Genomic DNA, 22,487 nt, shown 5'->3' on the forward strand with positions numbered 1-22,487 from the left:
ATCATTACTTTAAAATAAGTTTAATTGATTCTGAAAGGAAGATGATGGAGATCTGTAATTCGAAGCAAAAATATTAGAATGAAAAAAGCAGGTGTGGAGGTGCGGGGGATCGAACCCCGGGCCTTTCACATGCAAAGCGAACGCTCTACCACTGAGCTACACCCCCAGTGCTTGTTTCTTTTCTGCGGAAAAAGAATCGAAAACAAGCGTCTTTTTCGTAAAAAAGAACACGGAAAGAATGCGCGAAACAAAGTTTGACTATCATTAATTTAAAATAAGTTTAATTGATTCTGAAAGGAAGATGATGGAGATCTGTAATTCGAAGCAAAAATATTAGAATGAAAAAAGTAGGTGTGGAGGTGCAGGGGATCGAACCCCGGGCCTTTCACATGCAAAGCGAACGCTCTACCACTGAGCTACACCCCCAGTGCTTGTTTCTTTTCTGCGGAAAAAGAATCGAAAACAAGCGTCTTTTTCGTAAAAAAGAACACGGAAAGAATGCGCGAAACAAAGTTTGACTATCATTAATTTAAAATAAGTTTAATTGATTCTGAAAGGAAGATGATGGAGATCTGTAATTCGAAGCAAAAATATTAGAATGAAAAAAGTAGGTGTGGAGGTGCGGGTGATCGAACCCCGGGCCTTTCACATGCAAAGCGAACGCTCTACCACTGAGCTACACCCCCAGTGCTTGTTTCTTTTCTGCGGAAAAAGAATCGAAAACAAGCGTCTTTTTCGTAAAAAAGAACAAGGAAAGAATGCGCGAAACAAAGTTTGACTATCATTAATTTAAAATAAGTTTAATTGATTCTGAAAGGAAGATGATGGAGATCTGTAATTCGAAGCAAAAATATTAGAATGAAAAAAGTAGGTGTGGAGGTGCGGGGGATCGAACCCCGGGCCTTTCACATGCAAAGCGAACGCTCTACCACTGAGCTACACCCCCAGTGCTTGTTTCTTTTCTGCGGAAAAAGAATCGAAAACAAGCGTCTTTTTCGTAAAAAAGAACACGGAAAGAATGCGCGAAACAAAGTTTGACTATCATTACTTTAAAATAAGTTTAATTGATTCTGAAAGGAAGATGATGGTGATCTGTAATTCGAAGCAAAAATATTATAATGAAAAAAGTAGGTGTGGAGGGCAAGGGGATCGAACCCCGGGCCTTTCACATGCAAAGCGAACGCTCTACCACTGAGCTACACCTCCAGTACTTGTTTCTTTTCTGCGGGAAAAGAATCGAAAACAAGCGTCTTTTTCGTAAAAAAGAACACGGAAAGAATGCGCGAAACAAAGTTTGATTATCATTACTTTAAAATAAGTTTAATTGATTCTGAAAGGAAGATGATGGAGATCTGTAATTCGAAGCAAAAATATTAGAATGAAAAAAGTAGGTGTGGAGGTGCGGGGGATCGAACCCCGGGCCTTTCACATGCAAAGCGAACCATCTACCACTGAGCTACACCCCCAGTGCTTGTTTCTTTTCTGCGGAAAAAAAGAATCGAAAACAAGCGTCTTTTTCGTAAAAAAGAACACGGAAAGAATGCGCGAAACAAAGTTTGGCTATCATTAATTTAAAATAAGTTTAATTGATTCTGAAAGGAAGTAGATGGAGATCTGTATTCGAAGCAAAAATATTAGAATGAAAAAAGTAGGTGTGGAGGTGCGGGGGATCGAACCCCGGGCCTTTCACATGCAAAGCGAACGCTCTACCACTGAGCTACACCCCCAGTGCTTGTTTCTTTTCTGCGGAAAAAGAATCGAAAACAAGCGTCTTTTTCGTAAAAAAGAACACTGAAAGAATGCGCGAAACAAAGTTTGACTATCATAAATTAAAATAAGTTTAATTGATTCTGAAAGGAAGATGATGGAGATCTGTAATTCGAAGCAAAAATATTAGAATGAAAAAAGTAGGTGTGGAGGTGCGGGGGATCGAACCCCGGGCCTTTCACATGCAAAGCGAACGCTCTACCACTGAGCTACACCCCCAGTGCTTGTTTCTTTTCTGCGGAAAAAGAATCGAAAACAAGCGTCTTTTTCGTAAAAAAGAACACGGAAAGAATGCGCGAAACAAAGTTTGACGATCATTACTTTAAAATAAGTTTAATTGATTCTGAAAGGAAGATGATGGAGATCTGTAATTCGAAGCAAAAATATTAGAATGAAAAAAGTAGGTATCGAGGTGCGGGGGATCGAACCCCGGGCCTTTCACATGCAAAGCGAACGCTCTACCACTGAGCTACACCCCCAGTGCTTGTTCCTTTTCTGCGGAAAAAGAATCGAAAACAAGCGTCTATTTCGTAAAAAAGAACACGGAAAGAATGCGCGAAACAAAGTTTGACGATCATTACTTTAAAATAAGTTTAATTGATTCTGAAAGGAAGATGATGGAGATCTGTAATTCGAAGCAAAAATATTAGAATGAAAAAAGCAGGTGTGGAGGTGCGGGGGATCGAACCCCGGGCCTTTCACATGCAAAGCGAACGCTCTACCACTGAGCTACACCCCCAGTGCTTGTTTCTTTTCTGCGGAAAAAGAATCGAAAACAAGCGTCTTTTTCGTAAAAAAGAACACGGAAAGAATGCGCGAAACAAAGTTTGACGATCATTACTTTAAAATAAGTTTAATTGATTCTGAAAGGAAGATGATGGAGATCTGTAATTCGAAGCAAAAATATTAGAATGAAAAAAGTAGGTATCGAGGTGCGGGGGATCGAACCCCGGGCCTTTCACATGCAAAGCGTACGCTCTACCACTGAACTACACCCCCAGTGCTTGTTTCTTTTCTGCGGAAAAAGAATCGAAAACAAGCGTCTTTTTCGTAAAAAAGAACACGGAAAGAATGCGCGAAACAAAGTTTGACTATCATTACTTAAAATAAGTTTAATTGATTCTGAAAGGAAGATGATGGAGATCTGTAATTCGAAGCAAAAATATTAGAATGAAAAAAGTAGGTGTGGAGGGCAAGGGGATCGAACCCCGGGCCTTTCACATGCAAAGCGAACGCTCTACCACTGAGCTACACCCCCAGTGCTTGTTTGTTTTCTGCGGGAAAAGAATCGAAAACAAGCGTCTTTTTCGTAAAAAAGAACACGGAAAGAATGCGCGAAACAAAGTTTGACTATCATTAATTTAAAATAAGTTTAATTGATTCTGAAAGGAAGATGATGGAGATCTGTAATTCGAAGCAAAAATATTAGAATGAAAAAAGTAGGTGTGGAGGTGCGGGGGATCGAACCCCGGGCCTTTCACATGCAAAGCGAACGCTCTACCACTGAGCTACACCCCCAGTGCTTGTTTCTTTTCTGCGGAAAAAAAGAATCGAAAACAAACGTCTTTTTCGTAAAAAAGAACACGGAAAGAATGCGCGAAACAAAGTTTGACGATCATTACTTTAAAATAAGTTTAATTGATTCTGAAAAGAAGATGATGGAGATCTGTAATTCGAAGCAAAAATATTAGAATGAAAAAAGTAGATATCGAGGTGCGGGGGATCGAACCCCGGGCCTTTCACATGCAAAGCGAACGCTCTACCACTGAGCTACACCCCAAGTGCTTGTTTCTTTTCTGCGGAAAAAAAGAATCGAAAACAAGCGTCTTTTTCGTAAAAAAGAACACGGAAAGAATGCGCGAAACAAAGTTTGACGATCATTACTTTAAAATAAGTTTAATTGATTCTGAAAGGAAGATGATGGAGATCTGTAATTCGAAGCAAAAATATTAGAATGAAAAAAGCAGGTGTGGAGGTGCGGGGGATCGAACCCCGGGCCTTTCACATGCAAAGCGAACGCTCTACCACTGAGCTACACCCCCAGTGCTTGTTTCTTTTCTGCGGAAAAAGAATCGAAAACAAGCGTCTTTTTCGTAAAAAAGAACACGGAAAGAATGCGCGAAACAAAGTTTGACGATCATTACTTTAAAATATGTTTAATTGATTCTGAAAGGAAGATGATGGAGATCTGTAATTCGAAGCAAAAATATTAGAATGAAAAAAGTAGGTATCGAGGTGCGGGGGATCGAACCCCGGGCCTTTCACATGCAAAGCGAACGCTCTACCACTGAGCTACACCCCCAGTGCTTGTTTTTTTTCTGCGGAAAAAGAATCGAAAACAAGCGTCTTTTTCGTAAAAAAGAACACGGAAAGAATGCGCGAAACAAAGTTTGACGATCGTTACTTTAAAATAAGTTTAATTGATTCTGAAAGGAAGATGATGGAGATCTGTAATTCGAAGCAAAAATATTAGAATGAAAAAAGTAGGTGTGGAGGTGCGGGGGATCGAACCCCGGGCCTTTCACATGCAATGCGAACGCTCTACCACTGAGCTACACCCCCAGTGCTTGTTTCTTTTCTGCGGAAAAAGAATCGAAAACAAGCGTCTTTTTCGTAAAAAAGAACACGGAAAGAATGCGCGAAACAAAGTTTGACGATCATTACTTTAAAATAAGTTTAATTGATTCTGAAAGGAAGATGATGGAGATCTGTAATTCGAAGCAAAAATATTAGAATGAAAAAAGTAGGTGTGTAGGTGCGGGGGATCGAACCCCGGGCCTTTCACATGCAAAGCGAACGCTCTACCACTGAGCTACACCCCCAGTGCTTGTTTCTTTTCTGCGGAAAAAGAATCGAAAACAAGCGTCTTTTTCGTAAAAAAGAACACGGAAAGAATGCGCGAAACAAAGTTTGACTATCATTAATTTAAAATAAGTTTAATTGATTCTGAAAGGAAGATGATGGAGATCTGTAATTCGAAGCAAAAATATTAGAATGAAAAAAGTAGGTGTGGAGGTGCGGGTGATCGAACCCCGGGCCTTTCACATGCAAAGCGAACGCTCTACCACTGAGCTACACCCCCAGTGCTTGTTTCTTTTCTGCGGAAAAAGAATCGAAAACAAGCGTCTTTTTCGTAAAAAAGAACAAGGAAAGAATGCGCGAAACAAAGTTTGACTATCATTAATTTAAAATAAGTTTAATTGATTCTGAAAGGAAGATGATGGAGATCTGTAATTCGAAGCAAAAATATTAGAATGAAAAAAGTAGGTGTGGAGGTGCGGGGGATCGAACCCCGGGCCTTTCACATGCAAAGCGAACGCTCTACCACTGAGCTACACCCCCAGTGCTTGTTTCTTTTCTGCGGAAAAAGAATCGAAAACAAGCGTCTTTTTCGTAAAAAAGAACACGGAAAGAATGCGCGAAACAAAGTTTGACTATCATTACTTTAAAATAAGTTTAATTGATTCTGAAAGGAAGATGATGGTGATCTGTAATTCGAAGCAAAAATATTATAATGAAAAAAGTAGGTGTGGAGGGCAAGGGGATCGAACCCCGGGCCTTTCACATGCAAAGCGAACGCTCTACCACTGAGCTACACCTCCAGTACTTGTTTCTTTTCTGCGGGAAAAGAATCGAAAACAAGCGTCTTTTTCGTAAAAAAGAACACGGAAAGAATGCGCGAAACAAAGTTTGATTATCATTACTTTAAAATAAGTTTAATTGATTCTGAAAGGAAGATGATGGAGATCTGTAATTCGAAGCAAAAATATTAGAATGAAAAAAGTAGGTGTGGAGGTGCGGGGGATCGAACCCCGGGCCTTTCACATGCAAAGCGAACCATCTACCACTGAGCTACACCCCCAGTGCTTGTTTCTTTTCTGCGGAAAAAAAGAATCGAAAACAAGCGTCTTTTTCGTAAAAAAGAACACGGAAAGAATGCGCGAAACAAAGTTTGGCTATCATTAATTTAAAATAAGTTTAATTGATTCTGAAAGGAAGTAGATGGAGATCTGTATTCGAAGCAAAAATATTAGAATGAAAAAAGTAGGTGTGGAGGTGCGGGGGATCGAACCCCGGGCCTTTCACATGCAAAGCGAACGCTCTACCACTGAGCTACACCCCCAGTGCTTGTTTCTTTTCTGCGGAAAAAGAATCGAAAACAAGCGTCTTTTTCGTAAAAAAGAACACTGAAAGAATGCGCGAAACAAAGTTTGACTATCATAAATTAAAATAAGTTTAATTGATTCTGAAAGGAAGATGATGGAGATCTGTAATTCGAAGCAAAAATATTAGAATGAAAAAAGTAGGTGTGGAGGTGCGGGGGATCGAACCCCGGGCCTTTCACATGCAAAGCGAACGCTCTACCACTGAGCTACACCCCCAGTGCTTGTTTCTTTTCTGCGGAAAAAGAATCGAAAACAAGCGTCTTTTTCGTAAAAAAGAACACGGAAAGAATGCGCGAAACAAAGTTTGACGATCATTACTTTAAAATAAGTTTAATTGATTCTGAAAGGAAGATGATGGAGATCTGTAATTCGAAGCAAAAATATTAGAATGAAAAAAGTAGGTATCGAGGTGCGGGGGATCGAACCCCGGGCCTTTCACATGCAAAGCGAACGCTCTACCACTGAGCTACACCCCCAGTGCTTGTTCCTTTTCTGCGGAAAAAGAATCGAAAACAAGCGTCTATTTCGTAAAAAAGAACACGGAAAGAATGCGCGAAACAAAGTTTGACTATCATTAATTTAAAATAAGTTTAATTGATTCTGAAAGGAAGATGATGGAGATCTGTAATTCGAAGCAAAAATATTAGAATGAAAAAAGTAGGTGTGGAGGTGCGGGGGATCGAACCCCGGGCCTTTCACATGCAAAGCGTACGCTCTACCACTGAACTACACCCCCAGTGCTTGTTTCTTTTCTGCGGAAAAAGAATCGAAAACAAGCGTCTTTTTCGTAAAAAAGAACACGGAAAGAATGCGCGAAACAAAGTTTGACTATCATTACTTAAAATAAGTTTAATTGATTCTGAAAGGAAGATGATGGAGATCTGTAATTCGAAGCAAAAATATTAGAATGAAAAAAGTAGGTGTGGAGGGCAAGGGGATCGAACCCCGGGCCTTTCACATGCAAAGCGAACGCTCTACCACTGAGCTACACCCCCAGTGCTTGTTTGTTTTCTGCGGGAAAAGAATCGAAAACAAGCGTCTTTTTCGTAAAAAAGAACACGGAAAGAATGCGCGAAACAAAGTTTGACTATCATTAATTTAAAATAAGTTTAATTGATTCTGAAAGGAAGATGATGGAGATCTGTAATTCGAAGCAAAAATATTAGAATGAAAAAAGTAGGTGTAGAGGTGCGGGGGATCGAACCCCGGGCCTTTCACATGCAAAGCGAACGCTCTACCACTGAGCTACACCCCCAGTGCTTGTTTCTTTTCTGCGGAAAAAAAGAATCGAAAACAAACGTCTTTTTCGTAAAAAAGAACACGGAAAGAATGCGCGAAACAAAGTTTGACGATCATTACTTTAAAATAAGTTTAATTGATTCTGAAAAGAAGATGATGGAGATCTGTAATTCGAAGCAAAAATATTAGAATGAAAAAAGTAGATATCGAGGTGCGGGGGATCGAACCCCGGGCCTTTCACATGCAAAGCGAACGCTCTACCACTGAGCTACACCCCAAGTGCTTGTTTCTTTTCTGCGGAAAAAAAGAATCGAAAACAAGCGTCTTTTTCGTAAAAAAGAACACGGAAAGAATGCGCGAAACAAAGTTTGACGATCATTACTTTAAAATAAGTTTAATTGATTCTGAAAGGAAGATGATGGAGATCTGTAATTCGAAGCAAAAATATTAGAATGAAAAAAGCAGGTGTGGAGGTGCGGGGGATCGAACCCCGGGCCTTTCACATGCAAAGCGAACGCTCTACCACTGAGCTACACCCCCAGTGCTTGTTTCTTTTCTGCGGAAAAAGAATCGAAAACAAGCGTCTTTTTCGTAAAAAAGAACACGGAAAGAATGCGCGAAACAAAGTTTGACGATCATTACTTTAAAATAAGTTTAATTGATTCTGAAAGGAAGATGATGGAGATCTGTAATTCGAAGCAAAAATATTAGAATGAAAAAAGTAGGTATCGAGGTGCGGGGGATCGAACCCCGGGCCTTTCACATGCAAAGCGAACGCTCTACCACTGAGCTACACCCCCAGTGCTTGTTTTTTTTCTGCGGAAAAAGAATCGAAAACAAGCGTCTTTTTCGTAAAAAAGAACACGGAAAGAATGCGCGAAACAAAGTTTGACGATCGTTACTTTAAAATAAGTTTAATTGATTCTGAAAGGAAGATGATGGAGATCTGTAATTCGAAGCAAAAATATTAGAATGAAAAAAGTAGGTGTGGAGGTGCGGGGGATCGAACCCCGGGCCTTTCACATGCAAAGCGAACGCTCTACCACTGAGCTACACCCCCAGTGCTTGTTTCTTTTCTGCGGAAAAAGAATCGAAAACAAGCGTCTTTTTCGTAAAAAAGAACACGGAAAGAATGCGCGAAACAAAGTTTGACGATCATTACTTTAAAATAAGTTTAATTGATTCTGAAAGGAAGATGATGGAGATCTGTAATTCGAAGCAAAAATATTAGAATGAAAAAAGTAGGTGTGTAGGTGCGGGGGATCGAACCCCGGGCCTTTCACATGCAAAGCGAACGCTCTACCACTGAGCTACACCCCCAGTGCTTGTTTCTTTTCTGCGGAAAAAGAATCGAAAACAAGCGTCTTTTTCGTAAAAAAGAACACGGAAAGAATGCGCGAAACAAATTTTGACTATCATTAATTTAAAATAAGTTTAATTGATTCTGAAAGGAAGATGATGGAGATCTGTAATTCGAAGCAAAAATATTAGAATGAAAAAAGTAGGTGTGGAGGTGCGGGGGATTGAACCCCGGGCCTTTCACATGCAAACCGAACGCTCTACCACTGAGCTACACCCCCAGTGCTTGTTTCTTTTCTGCGGAAAAAGAATCGAAAACAAGCGTCTTTTTCGTAAAAAAGAACACGGAAAGAATGCGCGAAACAAAGTTTGACTATCATTAATTTAAAATAAGTTTAATTGATTCTGAAAGGAAGATGATGGAGATCTGTAATTCGAAGCAAAAATATTAGAATGAAAAAAGTAGGTGTGGAGGTGCGGGGGATCGAACCCCGGGCCTTTCACATGCAAAGCGAACGCTCTACCACTGAGCTACACCCCCAGTGCTTGTTTCTTTTCTGCGGAAAAAGAATCGAAAACAAGCGTCTTTTTCGTAAAAAAGAACACGGAAAGAATGCGCGAAACAAAGTTTGACTATCATTAATTTAAAATAAGTTTAATTGATTCTGAAAGGAAGATGATGGAGATCTGTAATTCGAAGCAAAAATATTAGAATGAAAAAAGTAGGTGTGGAGGTGCGGGGGATCGAACCCCGGGCCTTTCACATGCAAAGCGAACGCTCTACCACTGAGCTACATCCCCAGTGCTTGTTTCTTTTCTGCGGAAAAAGAATCGAAAACAAGCGTCTTTTTCGTAAAAAAGAACACGGAAAGAATGCGCGAAACAAAGTTTGACTATCATTACTTTAAAATAAGTTTAATTGATTCTGAAAGGAAGATGATGGTGATCTGTAATTCGAAGCAAAAATATTATAATGAAAAAAGTAGGTGTGGAGGGCAAGGGGATCGAACCCCGGGCCTTTCACATGCAAAGCGAACGCTCTACCACTGAGCTACACCCCCAGTACTTGTTTCTTTTCTGCGGGAAAAGAATCGAAAACAAGCGTCTTTTTCGTAAAAAAGAACACGGAAAGAATGCGCGAAACAAAGTTTGACGATCGTTACTTTAAAATAAGTTTAATTGATTCTGAAAGGAAGATGATGGAGATCTGTAATTCGAAGCAAAAATATTAGAATGAAAAAAGTAGGTGTGGAGGTGCGGGGGATCGAACCCCGGGCCTTTCACATGCAAAGCGAACGCTCTACCACTGAGCTACACCCCCAGTGCTTGTTTCTTTTCTGCGGAAAAAGAATCGAAAACAAGCGTCTTTTTCGTAAAAAAGAACAAGGAAAGAATGCGCGAAACAAAGTTTGACTATCATTACTTTAAAATAAGTTTAATTGATTCTGAAAGGAAGATGATGGTGATCTGTAATTCGAAGCAAAAATATTATAATGAAAAAAGTAGGTGTGGAGGGCAAGGGGATCGAACCCCGGGCCTTTCACATGCAAAGCGAACGCTCTACCACTGAGCTACACCCCCAGTACTTGTTTCTTTTCTGCGGGAAAAGAATCGAAAACAAGCGTCTTTTTCGTAAAAAAGAACACGGAAAGAATGCGCGAAACAAAGTTTGATTATCATTACTTTAAAATAAGTTTAATTGATTCTGAAAGGAAGATGATGGAGATCTGTAATTCGAAGCAAAAATATTAGAATGAAAAAAGTAGGTGTGGAGGTGCGGGGGATCGAACCCCGGGCCTTTCACATGCAAAGCGAACCATCTACCACTGAGCTACACCCCCAGTGCTTGTTTCTTTTCTGCGGAAAAAAAGAATCGAAAACAAGCGTCTTTTTCGTAAAAAAGAACACGGAAAGAATGCGCGAAACAAAGTTTGACTATCATTAATTTAAAATAAGTTTAATTGATTCTGAAAGGAAGATGATGGAGATCTGTAATTCGAAGCAAAAATATTAGAATGAAAAAAGCAGGTGTGGAGGTGCGGGGGATCGAACCCCGGGCCTTTCACATGCAAAGCGAACGCTCTACCACTGAGCTACACCCGCAGTGCTTGTTTCTTTTCTGCGGAAAAAGAATCGAAAACAAGCGTCTTTTTCGTAAAAAAGAACACGGAAAGAATGCGCGAAACAAAGTTTGGCTATCATTAATTTAAAATAAGTTTAATTGATTCTGAAAGGAAGTAGATGGAGATCTGTATTCGAAGCAAAAATATTAGAATGAAAAAAGTAGGTGTGGAGGTGCGGGGGATCGAACCCCGGGCCTTTCACATGCAAAGCGAACGCTCTACCACTGAGCTACACCCCCAGTGCTTGTTTCTTTTCTGCGGAAAAAGAATCGAAAACAAGCGTCTTTTTCGTAAAAAAGAACACTGAAAGAATGCGCGAAACAAAGTTTGACTATCATAAATTAAAATAAGTTTAATTGATTCTGAAAGGAAGATGATGGAGATCTGTAATTCGAAGCAAAAATATTAGAATGAAAAAAGTAGGTGTGGAGGTGCGGGGGATCGAACCCCGGGCCTTTCACATGCAAAGCGAACGCTCTACCACTGAGCTACACCCCCAGTACTTGTTTCTTTTCTGCGGGAAAAGAATCGAAAACAAGCGTCTTTTTCGTAAAAAAGAACACGGAAAGAATGCGCGAAACAAAGTTTGATTATCATTACTTTAAAATAAGTTTAATTGATTCTGAAAGGAAGATGATGGAGATCTGTAATTCGAAGCAAAAATATTAGAATGAAAAAAGTAGGTGTGGAGGTGCGGGGGATCGAACCCCGGGCCTTTCATATGCAAAGCGAACCATCTACCACTGAGCTACACCCGCAGTGCTTGTTTCTTTTCTGCGGAAAAAGAATCGAAAACAAGCGTCTTTTTCGTAAAAAAGAACACGGAAAGAATGCGCGAAACAAAGTTTGGCTATCATTAATTTAAAATAAGTTTAATTGATTCTGAAAGGAAGTAGATGGAGATCTGTATTCGAAGCAAAAATATTAGAATGAAAAAAGTAGGTGTGGAGGTGCGGGGGATCGAACCCCGGGCCTTTCACATGCAAAGCGAACGCTCTACCACTGAGCTACACCCCCAGTGCTTGTTTCTTTTCTGCGGAAAAAGAATCGAAAACAAGCGTCTTTTTCGTAAAAAAGAACACGGAAAGAATGCACGAAACAAAGTTTGACGATCATTACTTTAAAATAAGTTTAATTGATTCTGAAAGGAAGATGATGGAGATCTGTAATTCGAAGCAAAAATATTAGAATGAAAAAAGTAGGTGTCGAGGTGCGGGGGATCGAACCCCGGGCCTTTCACATGCAAAGCGAACGCTCTACCACTGAGCTACACCCCCAGTGCTTGTTTTTTTTCTGCGGAAAAAGAATCGAAAACAAGCGTCTTTTTCGTAAAAAAGAACACGGAAAGAATGCGCGAAACAAAGTTTGACGATCGTTACTTTAAAATAAGTTTAATTGATTCTGAAAGGAAGATGATGGAGATCTGTAATTCGAAGCAAAAATATTAGAATGAAAAAAGTAGGTGTGGAGGTGCGGGGGATCGAACCCCGGGCCTTTCACATGCAAAGCGAACGCTCTACCACTGAGCTACACCCCCGGTGCTTTTCATAGTTAAATAACCAATTATGATAATTGTAACAGGTCTGACCAAAAGTAGGTCAAATATCAGGAATGATTAAGCTGGGTGGATTAAATGAAACTAGATTTCTCCATTCTTATTCTAGTTGTATGTGCGTTTTGTGTTATATACTCTTTTATATAAAAAAAAGTTATACAGATTTTTTTTTAATTTAAAAGGTTGAAATTGTTAACAATCATTATTTTATTTCTAAATAATTGTTACTGACTTTTGAGACATAATTGTCCTGACTTTTTTTGAGACATATTGATACCTTTCGTTTTTTTAAGTTTGTTTGTTGCCGAACTTTTTGTATTTCGGGATGATAAAATTGTGATGTAGGATTGTATCGTTTTTTAAATTTCTGTTAAAAGAAATTTTTTTTTTTGCAACTGTATTAAAATGCATATAAAACCTTCAATAAGTTTTTTATTTTAAGCATAGATTTTTACCTATTTCATATTAATTTGTGGAACTTGCGAATGATTTATTTCCCCTAGACAACTAACTATTAGCAATGAAATAGTTTGAAAAACATAAAAATATCAATATTACTTCTCATTACATGCGTTATCTATGCCGGTTAATGTCATAACCATCTAATATTATGTTTCTCTTATCTATCTGCAAAAATCGAAGTTTTCCTTTTTTTAAATTATTTCAAAAGCAAAATGAACTTAAAAAAATGAAAAATAATTAAAACAAAAGTATTTTTGAAAATAGTTTTTGAAAAGATTGTTAGCTGTTTAAAGATTTTGATTTCTTAATTATGTATGTCTTTGAAGAAATACAAATCATCCCTGAAGTTCGTTAGGTGCTGGATGTATTTTTCTTACAAAATCAAAGAATTGCTTCACGAATTGTTGAGTAATATATCTCACTATAAAATAATTTTTTCATTATAAGATACCTTAAAGAAATAGTGTACAGTAAATGATGGAATTTTCTTAACCAACTTATTCAGGAAAAACAGTTGATGACAAACTTCTTGTTGATTGTCTGCGTCTTGAAGTAAAGGGACATTTTACATATTTTCAGTAAAAAAATTGAATGTCGATAGAACAATTCTTTACGTCAATTATTAAAATAGGAAGTTTTGAGCAGTGGTGGCTCAGGGCATAGGTCTTTCGCCTTCCGATGAGGTGAACCGTGTTCGAATTCCATGAATGGCTGGTCGATACGAGCCCCACACCTGGTTCGCACCAACCACAGTGCTGCCGCGAAATATCCTCAATGTTAGACCGATCATGGGTTAAAGTCCCCTTGTCGACGGGCTAACCTTGGGAGTTATACGTGGTTTTCCTCTCCTTGTAACACATAAGGAGGTTATATCCATCAATAAGTCCTCCACGAAGTTATCTTGTCTTCTGGATTGGGTTCAAAATTACAAGACTACTGAGTTTAACATTAGTAGTCGTAAACCCAACATTGGGTCGGCTGTTCAACGACAGTTATGAAATAAAATTAAAAATAGGAAGTTTTGAAGTTTAAAATTAGTTATATTTCTACAGAACACTATTCCCTTTCCCCCCATTTTGCATTGATTATAACATTATATCCTGGTTGCCTGCTTTATAACAAGAGTTGCTTAGAGCTGCACAATATTCAATTACGAAGTTTTAACTCTAACATTTTACCCTTGCTATTGTTTTATCTAAATGAAGAGAGCACAATTTTAGCCTTAGTTATATAAAGTATAGGTAATATATAGTATAAATCTTCTTAGTAATTGTTGTAAACAGTAAATCTGCAATTAAAGCACTTTTCTCTTCTAACGAAATTAAATTAAGTTTGTTTGATTCTAATAATTACAAACTTAATTGTTTAGAATAGAAAATAATAAAAATGTTTAAGTAGCAACCAAACTTACTAAAATTATGCAAGAAATATCAAACAATGGTTTATAATAGCGTTAATATATTGGTTTTTATACTACGTAATATTGATTTTTTTCACAAAAACGATATGACATTAAAATCAAAATGTACTTTTTTAGAAAATTTCTATGGTTGCTATTAAATAATATTTTAACTGATCATGTATATCAGCGGTTCCCATTCTTTTTCGACTACGGGACCCGAAATAATCAAAATTCGTTTTACGGGACCCGAAATAATCAAAATTCGTTCTACGGAAACCCGATTTCATAAATAAAGTTTATTACGGTAATTGTGAACGTTACTAAGGCCCGGATTTTGATGACATTTGCATTTTTTTGAATTTTTTGCATTTTTGGACATTTTTTGTCTTTTAGAGCATTTTTTTAGATTTATAGGGCATTTTTCTTTAAATTTTGGGGAGTATTTTGCATTTTAATGCATTTTTTAAAGTTTTCTGTTAATTTTTCCAATTTTTATTATTTTTTATCAATTTTCATTATTACATTGGCTTTCAAACAATGAAGAAAATCTATATGATATTAACAGGTGAAGCAAAATCTTTTCAAATTGAAGAAGAATTGTCAGTAAGTGAGACCGTCTTTTTCAAGTACACACCTATAACATCAGTAGACGTTGAAAGAAGCTTCTGCAGGAATGAAAATTTACTTTCAGACAAGAGACGCTCGTTTACATTTCAAATTATCAAAAAACACTTAATAATCCAATGCAATTCTGATATTTAGTAATATTATGTTACTAATATTTTGGTATTATATCCATCAAAGTTTCTATACAAAAGAAAAATATTTTGGTGTCAATATATTTTCCTTTTTTTGTTATTTTAGGATATAAAACATATTTTTCAAACTTTAATGAACGTAGACCAAGTATTGCATTGCTTTATATTTTTTAAATGACTCATAATTATTTTAAAGAGCAAAACATTTTTTAAATTCAATATTTTTACTTTATTTAAGGTATTTTTTGCGCAATATTTGGATTTTTAAGGGCATTTTTTGCCCTTTTTAAGGGCATTTTTTGCACTTTTTAAGGGCATTAGTTGAGATTTTTTAGGTCATCAAAATCCGGGCTCTAGTTATTGCGTATAGAAGACTATTTTTAAGACATTTAACTAGAGAAATAAGGATTTTTCACTGTTTTCTCATTAATTAATCTCAAAATAGGCTTTATATTCATCAGTAAAATTTGAAGTCCCTATGAATATGAAAATATGATTTTGGTATATACACATAATTTGAAAATGAATAAAATATGACGAATTATGTTTTACTTCGAAAGGAAAACTTAAAAGAACTGCTATAAACATTGAAAATGAATATTAGGGAAACCTATATCTTCATTAAATAACTTAACTACTTTATTCTGATTTGAAAAGCTTGATAGAAAATATTTATGCAATATTTTATAAATGCTTGTTCTTTTCATACTTTTCTCGGTATATTGTTATCAAAAATATTACATTTTCTTTTAAAAAATGTTATTTTTATTTCGGAAGAAAAACGAAAAATACAACAAATTAGGAATTACTAGTTGAATATAAATATAGTCGGAGATTAAACTCATTACTGGTTATAAAAAGTCCTCAATAACATAGAATAAGATATTAAAAAGAAAAGAATAAGATTGAATAAAGATAGAATAAGATAAAAAATAGATTGAGGAATAAAATAGTTATACTAAACGTACAGTAATGGATGGAAATTATAGATTTTATTTGAATATTAGATAAATTTTTTCATATTCTTACAAAATGCTATAACTTAAATACTAAACTAAAATAAAAGGAGAATATTTTGAGGCTTAAGTTACTCAAACGTCTTTTCGAAATTAGTAACGTTATTAAATTAAATGCATACAAACGAATGAACGTGTGCTGGTATCTGTTTTGACGATTATAGTGAAAGCATCAACCACTAGATGGCACTAGCCTCTCAATGTTTTACGTTGCGAAGTGAAGCTCCATTGTTTTGAAATATTCGTTGATAAGTTGGCAATGGTAGCGGAGCCTTATAAAATATTCATAAAGAACATTTCTTATAGCTCCCATTGAGCTGTTTCTTTTCATGCAATTTCGAAGAGTTTGCGTGCGATTTCCGTTTTAGCGGATGATAATTTACCCACGATACCTTTTTTCCGCTTTAAGTTGGACTGAAATAAACATTGTAAAAGATAAATAAAACTTAACGAAGTTGAATGCTGGAGATAAAATTCTAAATCAAATGAGAGAAGTAAATAATTTTTTTTTTAGAAAGTGTTGTTTATTGTTGAAAAATTTTTTAGTTACCCATATTTTCTAATCGAGTATATAATTTTAAAAAAATTATTTATAAGTAAAACCTAAATTTGCTACAAATTATCTTTGTTAGAATTAATGCATCAAACATCTTTTTTGTTCTCTCACTTGTGGAGAAACTTAGTTTTTTACATTTTATTCTTTAATACGATGTTAATGTTTACTATGCATTTTTAATCTTAACCAATGGTGTAGGGTATATGGAGTATTTAGTGTATGCATGTGTCCAGAAAGTATCACATGTAATGGCATTAGCGAGACTGAAAACAATCACGTGTATTGGTAATTAGGAACTATAGCGTGTTTATGCCCATTTATCATTAACGAGACTGGAAAATCCATGCTAAATCTTCATAATTATAATCCAAAACATAATTTCTCATAAAATAGCAAAATCGCTTCAAAAGATGCAAAATGTAAACTTTTTTTTTAAAAAGTAAAATGCTATTATAGCCTTAAAATCTTACTCCTATAATTAAACCAAATAAATTTCCTTTCAAATAGTGTAATAAACGATAGTTCAAATAGTACAAAATCTTTTAGTAGTAAAAAATGTGTACATGTCAAAACAAAAAATCGGGTACATCAAACATGGTTTTGAAGAGTTAAAGGATTTTTTTTCATACTGTAAATCAGTGATTTCCGATCTTTTTAGATTCACCAAATACTTATAAATGTACATGATTTTAGAGGCGGTCACGATTTCCAAATTTAACAATTTATGAATGTTTTCTCATGATGTATAATATATTCAAAATCACATGCTTAACAATTTACTTATCATTACTTATCAAATAATATTAAATATAATGTCAGGGCTTAGACACATAATGAAACAAAATAATCTGTTATAAAAATCTTATATGAAGAGGAACTATGCAGTGTGCAGCAATACAGTTAAATCAAATCTAATGACAATTGATTACGTTATTAATTATTAAAGGTGTCACTTTTGAAAAAAAAAACAAAAAAAAAAACGTCATTTGGAGCTCAAAGAGTTATGGTTCTCTCCATTAACTCAACAGAGAAAAATTGTATTGCAGTCTTCTTATTGTACATTCTTATTGCTGTTATACAAATTTGGGGCTACCTTAACTTTATCACTTTTTATGTGTATTTGTTGATTAAACTAAAATATGTTTCAACAAACATTTTTATTTACATTGCACAAACTTCAAAAATATCACAATGCAAAGCTCGAACTTTAAGATGCAATGTAAACTGATTTTTATTTTATTTGTCTAGAAGTCTGCTCGATAAACTGTATGTCATAAAATCGGGTAAAGTTTGCTATTTTAAATCAATTTATTGTTTCTGAATAAAACTATAAGAGAAGAAAATATTCCCTCTTGTCTTGTTTTGTTTCGTCTATAAAATTGACAGAGAGCCAAAGTTCGTTTTTTAAAAACCAGCAAAGAGACTTTGAAAGGGAAAGTTTTCTTGCTTCACGATAAAAAGTTATTTATTGTGAACTAAATTAGTTTCGTAAATATATATATATAAGCATTTCATAGGATATTGAATGGTTAGGGCTAAATGTTTTAGCTTATTTGCAAGATGATATATAATTCTACAGGAATCTCTGTCTTTTTTTCCGCCTTGGTTAATGTATATATAAGTATATAATCAATACATATTACTTATTAACTGAATATGAAGTTGAGGTAAATAGGCATTTTCAATATCTCCTTCTTCTTGGTTTTAATCAACGTTCTAAGAACACAAAAACGGCTCATGACATGTGTGCTGTGTATGGAGAGGGTGCCATAGTGCCCGGTATGCCATGTTTAATAATGGAAATTTTAACTTAAAAGATGCACCTCATTATGGTCGACCAGATGAGATCAATGAAGCTAATTTTTATTAGTAAAACTACGTTAGGGAAACAAAGGAACTGACAACAGATTCCCAAACTTTAAAATGTTTTTTTTATTTTTTTTTTATTTTTTTTATTTTTTAAATTGGCGTGTTCTTAGTTGTTAATCGAATATTTATATTTTTCACATTATGAAGTGCAAAAATGAGAAATTTGCATATTCACTGAAGTCTTTATTTGAATAGCAGTACAAGAGCCGCGGTGGCTCAGGGGATAGACCGTTCGCCTCACAATGAGGCGACCCAGGCTCGAATACCAGCCATGACTGGTTGGTAAGAATTCTGATCCGAGCTCGCACTGGCCACAGTGTAGATATGAAATATACTCAATCGTAGACGAATCATGGGTTAGAATCGGGCTAACCATGGGAGGTTTTCGTTTTTTCCCTCTCCATGTAACGCAAATGCGGGCTACTTCCATAAAAAAGACCTCCACGAATGCTACTTTGTTCCAATGCTTGATCCAGGACTTACCATGTCTTCTGTATTGCATTTAAAATTACAAGGCTACGGAGTTGAACATTGATAGTTGTTATCCCAGAATTGGATTTACTGTTATAAAATAATGTTACAGCTCCACTTTTGTTCTTTTTGTCCTGAAGCTTAAGGTTTAAGAATGCATTACTTTTCTATCACATCTGATTGTTGGTGCCTTTTGTTGGAGAGAGCAAAAATAAGCTGGAGATGTACTAGTTTTAAATAAGATCAGGAATGACTTGCTTACATGTAACCGAGGCCAATTCAATTTTTTAAGACGTACTGTTAGACCACTATTCAAATAAGGCCTTAAATATGGTACAACTTGATTAATTACTGAATTTGAAGTAAACGTGCATGATACAACCAGTATAAACATTTTAAAAAGTATACTGTAAAAGTGGTATTCTTTAAAAAAATAAATAAATTGATAAACAAGGAAAATAAATGAAGGGCTTTATGGGAAAAAAAGATGACATATTTAGTTTTTCTTGAAAAAAATTATTTTTTTGAATTCAATTTCTGGAAAAATTGAAGATGCGTTAATGTAAGATGTACAGAAATTAAAATTCAAATTTTCTTTAAATAACTTTTTTAAAATAAATTAGCAACTAAATTGGAAATTTACTATCTTTACTTTATAAGACAGGTGGACGGTAACTAATCGATTTTCTACTTAAATTACTATCACTTTCTTGAATTTCTTATGCTTTGTTTTTGTTTTATATTGAAGCCTTCTACAGCAACAAATCTACAACACGCGCTTCAGCAAAATTCGTTCATTCAAAGCACTCTTTTTCTTTATTTTTTCATTTCAAAACATAAACAAAGTAAAAAATGTATTACACTAGGGTATTTTAAACAAGCTGACTCATCTAAGACTCCTAACATGAAAATATCGGGAAAAAAGGGATTGACAAAAGAAAAAAAAAAGGAGAAAGATACGGTCAAGTTCAACGCTCCGGTCAGTTTTGGTAGTTAATGGAACTTCTCACGCGAAAAGGGGATGACGTGGTCAGTTTAATTCTCAGAGAGAAAATTACTGGTTTATCACACAATTTGCATGAGTGTCACGTGTCGAACCTTGAAGTATGCGAAGGCGAGGCTAGAAGTAAGGTACGGGTTTAATTATCGATTGTGGCCCGATATTTGCCCCCCCTCCCCATTCTGCATATTAAAAAAAGTTATGTAATCTTGAAACCATTCTTCGAATCACTGATGATTTATTGAAAATGTGTCAAGACATAAGAATCTGAATTAAATATTTGTGCAACACTTGCTATTTAGTTTCTGAAGAGCATCTAAATCTTTCTATTTTACACTGAAGGTACTAACAATTTCTGTTTAATGTTTTTAAGAGTTATCTAAGTCTTTTTTATTACTAAAGAATGATAAAGTTACTTTAAAAGATATTTTAAATTTAATCCTTATAAGGGTATAGAAATCTTTGAACTGAAGACCGAGTTCTCCTAACAATTTTCTTTAAATGTTTTTTAGTCTATTTTAAATACTCGTAATAACCAACAAATCGTCTCCGCTAAGTTGGGTGTTCAACTTGACGTTATATTTGTCTTGCTGTGAAAAAACTTAGAAATTTAAACATACGAGGGTTTGTTGAACATGCAGTCCACTCAATATACCAGCGGCATAGTTGAAATTTAACAGGCTGAAAAAGCCATGTTTACTTACGAGCTTAAACTGAGCATTTTTAAAAAAAAAAAAAATTCGAATTGTTCTGAGGTTATTGCAATTTATGTGCTTAATTTTGCGAATTTTTTCTCTCCTTTCGTTTGCTTTACATTACACTTTGTTTAATTGCGCAAAAATCTCTAAGACTTAGAAATTATGTGGGAGTATAGAAAAATACAAAAAGAATTTGATGGAATAAAAAATTTATCACTTGATTGTCAGTTCGAGAATTAAAAACTGCTAAACTAGAAGTAATAAAATAAACTATGTTGGCCGATCTACTACCCGCTGAAAAGTCCATATACAGTTGAAAGGGCTATTTTCAATTACAAACTTAACCGGAGTTTTTTTTCGTTTCAAAATTCCAATTTATTCGAAAGTTATTGCAATTTTAATTCCAACTATTGTTTTGAACCAATCCTTAACTTGGCATTTCACGTTGGACCTAAAGTGATACGTTTTTTTTTTCTAATTTTAATAATAAAATATTTTATTTAATTGAATTAAGGGACTGATTTTGATGGAAAATTATTTGCTTGATGCAATAGCATAATTGATTTTCAATTTAAGATCAATTAAATTGGAAAAAAAATGATTGTTTCGCTTTTTGACGTGTTTCGTTTCGAAAGAAGGTATGATTTCTACGGAATTTTCCGATACTCTTATAAGATTCATCTTCTAATTCGCTTTCCTTCAAAATTATTATTTAATTATTGAGAAGGCTAGAAAAAGTGTTAGTGTTACCAAGTTATTTTACATCGCTAATTTTTTTGCTGGCGAACCACAATTAGTGGAGAGAGGTACAAATGCGGTTTAAGTCATTCATATGAGTTTGAGGTATAGGCTCAAACTGCGTGTTTAATAAAATTGGCTTTGCTCAAAATTTGTATTTTTGAAATACATATTTTGAGCAATACGCTTTTCAATTAAATACGCATTTCAAGCTAGGTACATTTTCCTAAACACGCATTTTGAGCTGTGTAATGAATAAAAAGCTCACAGACGCTATTTTAAACTAAAGATAGTAATTGCTATTTAATCTGAAGTGTATCAAAGTCTTTCTATAACTGGATATAGTTATGATTAGTTAATGTTTGTAAGTGTATCAAAACCTTTTAATTGTAAACTGAAGACCAAACACTCGTCACTGACAGTATTTGTTATTTTATGGTACTTTGCAGTGATCAATTCCCTCTGTCCGAAAAATGGTTCGTGATGCTTACTTAAATAAAATTAGGAAATTTTTCTGTGAGTTAATTTGTCCCCTTATAGTCCGCTTAAACACTACATATTAAATATTAAAATGGTGAATCAGTAGGATCTATTAGTTCAGTTTGAATAGTCGGTTTTTGGATATAATTGCAATAGTTTTGAAAGGTTTTTAATGACGTTTTAGAAAATTCACAAATGAACAATTTAATAATGTTGATGGATGGCAAATGAGCGGATCTTGCGGAAATGAAATTAAATATCTGATTTTAGTTTTTACAAAATGGCTCGAAAACTGAATAATTTACGAAAAAAAAGTAAGCATTTAGACAGCATTGAATATCTACGAAGAAGCATATATTTCTTATAAAAATAAGCAAGCTATAGTTGGTCTATGGAATAAAATTATTTGACTCAATTTTCCGAATTATTTCAATTATTTGAAATTCGTGAAATTCGTATTTTTAAGTATTAAAAACAGTTCAAATTTGGCTGCATTAAAAATATTTTCTTAAATTAAATATTATATATATATTTTTTCATTTTGTTTAGATTATGAGCTTTATAGTTTGAATAATATTGAAATTGATACAAATGTTGCTGATAGGTTAATTTACAAATGAAGACTAAGGTATTAGTTCGAAAACATGCGATGCTTCAGAAATGCGATAAGTATGTTTTCGTTTTTTAAACAAATTTACTTATTTAAAAATAGTATGTTCGTATACTCATTTTTGCAAACTTCATTTTTTAAAAGTGTTGCAACTAGTTCTATACAATAACAATAATAATCCACATGAAAATTGTTTTCAATACTCACCGATTATTTTACAAAATTAATTTAATAAATAACCTAAACATGATTTTTTAGTCAACTTATTTTTATTGTCG

General features: G+C 34.9%; 35 non-coding genes across 35 annotated transcripts; all 35 read right to left on the reverse strand.

Annotated features, from left to right (window-relative positions):
* Positions 1–94: 94 nt before the first annotated feature.
* Positions 95–166, reverse strand: TRNAA-UGC (transfer RNA alanine (anticodon UGC)). Its single transcript has one exon. It is a non-coding gene; the product is annotated as a tRNA-Ala (tRNA).
* A 188-nt stretch (positions 167–354) lies between these two features.
* TRNAA-UGC (transfer RNA alanine (anticodon UGC)) lies at positions 355–426 on the reverse strand. The gene has a single exon. It is a non-coding gene; the product is annotated as a tRNA-Ala (tRNA).
* Positions 427–614: 188 nt separating this feature from the next.
* TRNAA-UGC (transfer RNA alanine (anticodon UGC)) lies at positions 615–686 on the reverse strand. Its single transcript has one exon. It is a non-coding gene; the product is annotated as a tRNA-Ala (tRNA).
* A 188-nt stretch (positions 687–874) lies between these two features.
* TRNAA-UGC (transfer RNA alanine (anticodon UGC)) lies at positions 875–946 on the reverse strand. Its single transcript has one exon. It is a non-coding gene; the product is annotated as a tRNA-Ala (tRNA).
* Positions 947–1,655: 709 nt separating this feature from the next.
* Positions 1,656–1,727, reverse strand: TRNAA-UGC (transfer RNA alanine (anticodon UGC)). The gene has a single exon. It is a non-coding gene; the product is annotated as a tRNA-Ala (tRNA).
* Positions 1,728–1,914: 187 nt separating this feature from the next.
* Positions 1,915–1,986, reverse strand: TRNAA-UGC (transfer RNA alanine (anticodon UGC)). Its single transcript has one exon. It is a non-coding gene; the product is annotated as a tRNA-Ala (tRNA).
* A 188-nt stretch (positions 1,987–2,174) lies between these two features.
* TRNAA-UGC (transfer RNA alanine (anticodon UGC)) lies at positions 2,175–2,246 on the reverse strand. The gene has a single exon. It is a non-coding gene; the product is annotated as a tRNA-Ala (tRNA).
* Positions 2,247–2,434: 188 nt separating this feature from the next.
* TRNAA-UGC (transfer RNA alanine (anticodon UGC)) lies at positions 2,435–2,506 on the reverse strand. The gene has a single exon. It is a non-coding gene; the product is annotated as a tRNA-Ala (tRNA).
* Positions 2,507–3,213: 707 nt separating this feature from the next.
* On the reverse strand, positions 3,214–3,285 carry TRNAA-UGC (transfer RNA alanine (anticodon UGC)). The gene has a single exon. It is a non-coding gene; the product is annotated as a tRNA-Ala (tRNA).
* A 190-nt stretch (positions 3,286–3,475) lies between these two features.
* Positions 3,476–3,547, reverse strand: TRNAA-UGC (transfer RNA alanine (anticodon UGC)). The gene has a single exon. It is a non-coding gene; the product is annotated as a tRNA-Ala (tRNA).
* A 190-nt stretch (positions 3,548–3,737) lies between these two features.
* On the reverse strand, positions 3,738–3,809 carry TRNAA-UGC (transfer RNA alanine (anticodon UGC)). The gene has a single exon. It is a non-coding gene; the product is annotated as a tRNA-Ala (tRNA).
* Positions 3,810–3,997: 188 nt separating this feature from the next.
* Positions 3,998–4,069, reverse strand: TRNAA-UGC (transfer RNA alanine (anticodon UGC)). The gene has a single exon. It is a non-coding gene; the product is annotated as a tRNA-Ala (tRNA).
* Positions 4,070–4,257: 188 nt separating this feature from the next.
* TRNAA-UGC (transfer RNA alanine (anticodon UGC)) lies at positions 4,258–4,329 on the reverse strand. Its single transcript has one exon. It is a non-coding gene; the product is annotated as a tRNA-Ala (tRNA).
* Positions 4,330–4,517: 188 nt separating this feature from the next.
* TRNAA-UGC (transfer RNA alanine (anticodon UGC)) lies at positions 4,518–4,589 on the reverse strand. The gene has a single exon. It is a non-coding gene; the product is annotated as a tRNA-Ala (tRNA).
* Positions 4,590–4,777: 188 nt separating this feature from the next.
* TRNAA-UGC (transfer RNA alanine (anticodon UGC)) lies at positions 4,778–4,849 on the reverse strand. The gene has a single exon. It is a non-coding gene; the product is annotated as a tRNA-Ala (tRNA).
* Positions 4,850–5,037: 188 nt separating this feature from the next.
* Positions 5,038–5,109, reverse strand: TRNAA-UGC (transfer RNA alanine (anticodon UGC)). The gene has a single exon. It is a non-coding gene; the product is annotated as a tRNA-Ala (tRNA).
* A 709-nt stretch (positions 5,110–5,818) lies between these two features.
* Positions 5,819–5,890, reverse strand: TRNAA-UGC (transfer RNA alanine (anticodon UGC)). The gene has a single exon. It is a non-coding gene; the product is annotated as a tRNA-Ala (tRNA).
* A 187-nt stretch (positions 5,891–6,077) lies between these two features.
* Positions 6,078–6,149, reverse strand: TRNAA-UGC (transfer RNA alanine (anticodon UGC)). Its single transcript has one exon. It is a non-coding gene; the product is annotated as a tRNA-Ala (tRNA).
* Positions 6,150–6,337: 188 nt separating this feature from the next.
* TRNAA-UGC (transfer RNA alanine (anticodon UGC)) lies at positions 6,338–6,409 on the reverse strand. The gene has a single exon. It is a non-coding gene; the product is annotated as a tRNA-Ala (tRNA).
* Positions 6,410–7,116: 707 nt separating this feature from the next.
* On the reverse strand, positions 7,117–7,188 carry TRNAA-UGC (transfer RNA alanine (anticodon UGC)). The gene has a single exon. It is a non-coding gene; the product is annotated as a tRNA-Ala (tRNA).
* Positions 7,189–7,378: 190 nt separating this feature from the next.
* On the reverse strand, positions 7,379–7,450 carry TRNAA-UGC (transfer RNA alanine (anticodon UGC)). Its single transcript has one exon. It is a non-coding gene; the product is annotated as a tRNA-Ala (tRNA).
* A 190-nt stretch (positions 7,451–7,640) lies between these two features.
* On the reverse strand, positions 7,641–7,712 carry TRNAA-UGC (transfer RNA alanine (anticodon UGC)). Its single transcript has one exon. It is a non-coding gene; the product is annotated as a tRNA-Ala (tRNA).
* Positions 7,713–7,900: 188 nt separating this feature from the next.
* TRNAA-UGC (transfer RNA alanine (anticodon UGC)) lies at positions 7,901–7,972 on the reverse strand. The gene has a single exon. It is a non-coding gene; the product is annotated as a tRNA-Ala (tRNA).
* A 188-nt stretch (positions 7,973–8,160) lies between these two features.
* On the reverse strand, positions 8,161–8,232 carry TRNAA-UGC (transfer RNA alanine (anticodon UGC)). Its single transcript has one exon. It is a non-coding gene; the product is annotated as a tRNA-Ala (tRNA).
* A 188-nt stretch (positions 8,233–8,420) lies between these two features.
* Positions 8,421–8,492, reverse strand: TRNAA-UGC (transfer RNA alanine (anticodon UGC)). Its single transcript has one exon. It is a non-coding gene; the product is annotated as a tRNA-Ala (tRNA).
* A 188-nt stretch (positions 8,493–8,680) lies between these two features.
* TRNAA-UGC (transfer RNA alanine (anticodon UGC)) lies at positions 8,681–8,752 on the reverse strand. The gene has a single exon. It is a non-coding gene; the product is annotated as a tRNA-Ala (tRNA).
* A 188-nt stretch (positions 8,753–8,940) lies between these two features.
* On the reverse strand, positions 8,941–9,012 carry TRNAA-UGC (transfer RNA alanine (anticodon UGC)). The gene has a single exon. It is a non-coding gene; the product is annotated as a tRNA-Ala (tRNA).
* Positions 9,013–9,200: 188 nt separating this feature from the next.
* Positions 9,201–9,272, reverse strand: TRNAA-UGC (transfer RNA alanine (anticodon UGC)). Its single transcript has one exon. It is a non-coding gene; the product is annotated as a tRNA-Ala (tRNA).
* A 448-nt stretch (positions 9,273–9,720) lies between these two features.
* On the reverse strand, positions 9,721–9,792 carry TRNAA-UGC (transfer RNA alanine (anticodon UGC)). Its single transcript has one exon. It is a non-coding gene; the product is annotated as a tRNA-Ala (tRNA).
* A 710-nt stretch (positions 9,793–10,502) lies between these two features.
* Positions 10,503–10,574, reverse strand: TRNAA-UGC (transfer RNA alanine (anticodon UGC)). Its single transcript has one exon. It is a non-coding gene; the product is annotated as a tRNA-Ala (tRNA).
* A 187-nt stretch (positions 10,575–10,761) lies between these two features.
* TRNAA-UGC (transfer RNA alanine (anticodon UGC)) lies at positions 10,762–10,833 on the reverse strand. The gene has a single exon. It is a non-coding gene; the product is annotated as a tRNA-Ala (tRNA).
* A 187-nt stretch (positions 10,834–11,020) lies between these two features.
* On the reverse strand, positions 11,021–11,092 carry TRNAA-UGC (transfer RNA alanine (anticodon UGC)). The gene has a single exon. It is a non-coding gene; the product is annotated as a tRNA-Ala (tRNA).
* Positions 11,093–11,539: 447 nt separating this feature from the next.
* TRNAA-UGC (transfer RNA alanine (anticodon UGC)) lies at positions 11,540–11,611 on the reverse strand. Its single transcript has one exon. It is a non-coding gene; the product is annotated as a tRNA-Ala (tRNA).
* Positions 11,612–11,797: 186 nt separating this feature from the next.
* TRNAA-UGC (transfer RNA alanine (anticodon UGC)) lies at positions 11,798–11,871 on the reverse strand. Its single transcript has one exon. It is a non-coding gene; the product is annotated as a tRNA-Ala (tRNA).
* Positions 11,872–12,059: 188 nt separating this feature from the next.
* TRNAA-UGC (transfer RNA alanine (anticodon UGC)) lies at positions 12,060–12,131 on the reverse strand. The gene has a single exon. It is a non-coding gene; the product is annotated as a tRNA-Ala (tRNA).
* Between the last annotated feature and the right edge of the window lie 10,356 nt (positions 12,132–22,487).

This window comes from Parasteatoda tepidariorum, chromosome 10 (genome assembly GCF_982258835.1).
Source record: "Parasteatoda tepidariorum strain Cologne lab strain chromosome 10, Ptep-v5.0, whole genome shotgun sequence".
Taxonomy (NCBI): Eukaryota; Metazoa; Arthropoda; class Arachnida; order Araneae; family Theridiidae; genus Parasteatoda; species Parasteatoda tepidariorum.